This window comes from Triticum dicoccoides, chromosome 7B (assembly GCF_002162155.2).
Source record: "Triticum dicoccoides isolate Atlit2015 ecotype Zavitan chromosome 7B, WEW_v2.0, whole genome shotgun sequence".
NCBI classification, from domain to species: domain Eukaryota; kingdom Viridiplantae; phylum Streptophyta; class Magnoliopsida; order Poales; family Poaceae; genus Triticum; species Triticum dicoccoides.
This window is the reverse complement of record NC_041393.1, coordinates 776,988,854-776,994,140: the sequence shown is the minus strand read 5'-3', so window position 1 is coordinate 776,994,140 and position 5,287 is coordinate 776,988,854. Positions and strand designations below refer to the sequence as shown.

Sequence of the window (5,287 nt, the reverse complement as noted above, 5' to 3'; positions counted from 1 at the left end):
TCAGGAGGTGCAACAGAGCCAACAGCCGCCTTGACTTTCAATTTCATCCATTGCGTCATAAGGTGGCAATGTTGAGACTCCGTGATAGCATCCACGGGATAGCTAGTAGGAGCCGTGAAGATTGGCTCCTGCTGAAGCAGCTTGGTGAAAGCCACGCTGCTTCTCCGTTGAGATGGCAGGGTAGCTTTGGGGGAAGCTTCGGCAGGTCGTTTGCTGCGATTTGCTTCTCGTTCCTCTATCGCTTGTACCCTTGCGTGCAGCACCTGCAGTTGGGTATGCTCCACTTTCTTCCTCCTCTCCTGGCATTTGTAATCACCTGCATCCGGAAACCCAGCCTTCCACGGAACGGAGCCTGGCGTGCCTCGTGTCCGTCCAGGGTGCTCAGGATTCCCGAGGGCCATTGTGAGCTCATCGTTCTCTCTGTCTGGAACGAACGTCCCTTGCTACGCTGCCTCGATATACTCCTGAAGCCTCGTGACGGGTATTCGCAGTTGCTCGTTCGTCCAAACGCACTTCCCTGATACAGGGTCCAAGGTTCCGCCAACCCCGAAGAACCAAGTCCGGCAACGGTCTGGCCAGTTCAATGTCTCTGGTTCGACCCCTTTATCAACCAGGTCATTCTCAGCCTTGGCCCACAACGGTCAGGCTTTGAGGTAGCCACCTGACCCCGTGCGATGGTGATGCTTCTTCTTCGCAGCATTTTTCTTGTTTGCCGTTGACATCTTCTTACTCTTGTCTGATGTCTTGTGGGACACAAATATGGGCCAGTGATCTCTGATCTTCTCATACCGTCTGGTGAATTTTGGTGTCTTTTCTTTGTCGACAAACGATGTTTTTAGCTCATTCTTCCACCTCCTGAATAGTTCTGCCATCTTCTCACTACTAGATTTTTCATTATAACCGAGGGTCAAATTACCGTCGGATATTTCAGTCCACCGTCGGATTTACATATAAAAGACGGTACACCGTCGGCAATCTCCCGTCGGCTATGCTTGGTCGGCCATTACACTTATAGCCGACGGTACTTTTGGTTAATACCTTCTCCGACGGTAATTAGCTGACGGTGAGTCGTCGGGCATGTTTTCGTCTCCAGCCGGTTCACATAAACTCGACGACGCTTATAGCTGACGGTTCCCCGTAGAATATTTATTTTCTGACCGTTATTACTTCCCGTCAGCTTTCACAATAGATGACGGTATATTTGACCCTTCGGGGTTTCTTATAACCGAGAGGAGAATGAAACCCTTCAAGGTTTGCTATAACCAGGAGGAGAATGAAACCGAAAGCTATTATGATCGCCGACTGTGTATACACCCCTTCAGGGATTCCTATGGTTGAGAGCCTGACAAACAACATCAATATACAGATTCATCAAGAGTGAAGTATCTGTTGTTGTATGGTAGGCCATTAGTCACCCCGAAAGGATTGTTTTCCACTTCAAATATACTATCTTATAATTGCACAACCACATGACCAAGTAACATATAGTATATTTAGCGCATCCAAATTACATCGATCATAATGATCTATCTAGGAAGTTTGAAATGCTAAACAAAAATAGTAACTAATATATAATGGTCCAAGAATTATGCATAAGCTAAAATTGACCAAAACTTCATAAGTTCACTTTGTTGCATATCCTGAAGAAAGATCAGACTCATCTTCATCACCATATGGATCATAACGCCCATTGCCATATAGATCATGACAATCATCGCCATAGACATCATCACCCTTGCCATAGATCACGATTCCTCCAGTATTGTTTCCCACTCCTAAGAAATGATTAGAGTAGTTGTAAGGGAGATGAAAATTGTGTAATCTAGTTGAAATTTAATTGAGCATACAATGACAAAACTTAGATGTTCTAATTGACTGGTTAGCTGCTATCTAACAGTATCACTGCGTATTAACCTTTTGATCCTTCACATGCAATTTTCAGGGTAACATGAATCACCAGGAACACATACTCCAAATAATAAAGATTGAGGACTACACATTGCTCTGTGTACTAAAGGAATAATCTACCAATAAACCACACTGATTTCAATTTCATAATAAGTTTGCAACGGTTCATAATACATCATGCTTTTCAAATTACTTGTAACATTCATATAATTCAAAGAACATGACATTTTTCTAATTAATTGTATTAATCATATCTCCAGAACCCGCATGTGCTATGGTTACACCAAGATGGACAGGTGATACAGGTAAAAAAAATCCTTATCTGAAAGATACAATGCGGCGTCGATAATCGGTTCATTGGCTGTTGCAATTACAAAAAAATATATTAACCAAGTACAATGGACATCTACAACCCCACTGAAGTATATACCAACGTTTATATTTTGCAGTAGTAGACTAGCAAACCACTACTGGGCAGTTTGGGCATACAGTAAACTGGTTAAGAATGCCATGTAAAGAAATATATAATTTGTTTGCTCATTCAAAACAAATAAATAGCAGCAGCTCACACTAAATCTCCATCAACAATAGTTTAGATTATACTACACATACCTAATTAAATTAAGCCACTTCTTATGTTTCGTATGAGAGGTCAAAATCATTCTCCATGGTTAAAGCTACCAGTATTTCTGTATGTACTTCCAATTCTTCTCAACAATGTCCACTTTTTTAGACCCTGGTTCCATTGCTATAATGAAATCAAGCTTTCCATACATTCTCAAAAGCATCATGGTCTCAAAAGTTCAGGACCAAAAGAGGCAAAGCCATTACAGGGAAAAACAAAAGCTAGAAAGGAGGATGCCTGACAGAGGGTCAAACATGCCAAATCATATTGTCTAATGTTGAAATTTTCTCTGTGCAAATGATTTTATTGTAATTGATTATATTAACATATTTGCCTATATGAATTCAACAAAAAATTTCCCTTGGCACCTTAATTAAGATGGATTTAGTGTAAAGAAAACAGCCAAAAGATAGATTTCTAAGTTATGAGCCACATCTAGGAAAATAGGGCACAAGCAGGTGCATACATTATATATACTACAATAGTACCACCTAGGCAACGTGGTAAGCTAAGAAAACACCTCAAATAAAAAGAGCAGGACTCGAAGCAAGTTATCTGTAGCATGCATCTTGAAAGCCATTGTACGCTGGCTCAAAAGCGTTACATTGTTGCTCTTCAGATAGACCAACCTTTCACATATATGTTTCTCCATGCTCATGTTGTCTAACTAAGAGATGATAGACTAACCTTTTCAGTTTCATTTTGATGAACATCATCTCGTCCCCTTTCAAATACGACTTCTTGTACCTAAGCTCAAAAGCGTTACATTGTTGCTCTTCAGATAGGCCCAACGGCCACCTGAATGATAACATAGCGTATATAAGAACATCAAATAAGAACCCCTGCACTACATCTTGGAGAAAGAACACACAGGACATGATGTTGACATGTCAGTGGATGCATCAGCCTTAGGAACAGGAGCTAAATGTTACAGAAATACAAAATACTGAAAAGAAAAGCAAAAGCGAGATGAAAAAACTTGGAAAAAGAACAAGGAATGTACGTACTACATCTACATGAATGGAGGACTGCTAGTTAAGTTATACAATAGTGTGAAGTATACATCCCGATTCTGATTGCACATGCTGACATAGTGTCTCTTCTCTTATGTACTAGTCAAACTACTGCAACTAGCTAGCCTTGACCAAACATACATGCATCAACCGTTGCAAAATGGCCACTTGCTAGTTAATCAAACTATTTTTAACACATAAGCTTGACTTTATTTTCCAAACTAATAGGCATGGCTTTGTTTTTCAACCATACACGCAAAAAATAGACCTAAACAGACATGCAAACAATGACCTCGTTGTAGAACTTGAACCTCACCACCACAGGAGCCAGCCATGTCACCATCTCCATCTCCCCGGTATTCAACTTGAACCACAGGAGCAAATCCTGGACCCCAACCAACAGAAAATAAGCTCACCATCCATTAAACAACACACATACGCCACATATATGACCTGCTTGAGGAATTGCGCAAAGGAAGAGGCGACCGGACCTGGTACAGGCGGGCAAAGGCAGGAGTGAGCGTGTTCTACACGGTGGCATCAGGTGGCCACTCGGATGAGGAGTTTCAGAAGGGGCCGATACATGCCGTGGGAGGTTGAGGGAGAGAGAGAGAGCAGGCGAAGAAGACCGACGTGGTCCTGAGGAGCGGCGTCGAGCACCTATTGGTTGGTTAGATCCGGCAGCGTTGTGGCCGGAGGCTGCCAGATCTGAGGACCACGAAGACGGAGATGGGACTCGAAAGGACACTTCCGCGTCGGGAGGAAGAGCAGGGAGTGGGTGATATTGCTGGGCCAGGGAGTGGGTGCATGGCGGCGGCGGCGAAGAAGTTGTTGGGACAATGGGGTTGGATGGGAGGAGGTTTCAGAGGGAAAGGGGTGGGATGGGAGGACGTGGGCACATGGCGGATACAAGATGGGCCGCACGCAAAAAAAATGGTAAGGCCCCGTTCGGAGCGGAGGGGTAGAAAACAAAGGAATTAAAGAAATTACAGGAAAGTGCTTTGCCTGACCATTTTCATGCATATTAATAAAGAAATTACAGGAAAGAGCGGAGGGTAAACCTTAGAATGTGGAACACAGGGATGCAAAAGTTTGCTGCTTTCTGTGTGAACTAGTAAAACCAAAGGAACTGAAGGGTAAAAGCGAGTGCATGCACTTGACTCCAACAGTATGGAAATAATTTTTTTATTCAGGTGTACATGCAGCTTGCTTGGCCGCACGCTTGACACTCACATGCAAAGATTTTTTTAATACGGCCAACTGACAGCTTGCATCGGGCGTCCGCCCAAACATTGGGTTGCAGTAGATTTTTTAGTTCCCGTGAAACGTACAGGATAGGTAAACTTTCCTATGTAACGAGCGACGACGTTCCTTCGAACCGAACACAAATATGTTAACTTTTCCAAAGGAAATCTGAACTACAAAAAATCCTCCAGAATTCCTGCAGACCGAACGGGGCCTAAGTGGCAAGAGGTAAATAATGGCTGGAGGTGAAAATGGTTCCTGCTCCTGCCGTAACTGACATTTTTTCGTAAGAAATTCGAAAAGATATATACCATACGTATTCAGTAAAGAAAACCTTTTTTTTTTTGCAAAACTCAGTAAAGAAAATCTACTCTCTGTTTTGCAGGTAAAATAAATTTCTACTCGAAAGTAATTATTTCAGATATCTCATCAAAAGTAATTTCATGGTCGAAATTGCCATATCGATCTTTGTACGATTGGTTGATGCTACAATCTG

The 5,287-nt window shown here is 42.5% G+C and overlaps 1 long non-coding RNA gene across 2 annotated transcripts; it reads right to left on the bottom strand.

Annotated features, from left to right (window-relative positions):
* Positions 1–1,483: 1,483 nt before the first annotated feature.
* Positions 1,484–4,316, bottom strand: LOC119335555. Of its 2 annotated transcripts, none has more exons than XR_005161908.1 (4): positions 4,038–4,316; positions 3,839–3,931; positions 3,221–3,331; positions 1,484–1,775 (listed from the first exon to the last, which is right to left on the bottom strand). It is a non-coding gene; the product is annotated as an uncharacterized LOC119335555 (long non-coding RNA). The 2 variants fall into 2 exon arrangements; XR_005161909.1 differs by having other exon boundaries at positions 3,863–3,931.
* Between the last annotated feature and the right edge of the window lie 971 nt (positions 4,317–5,287).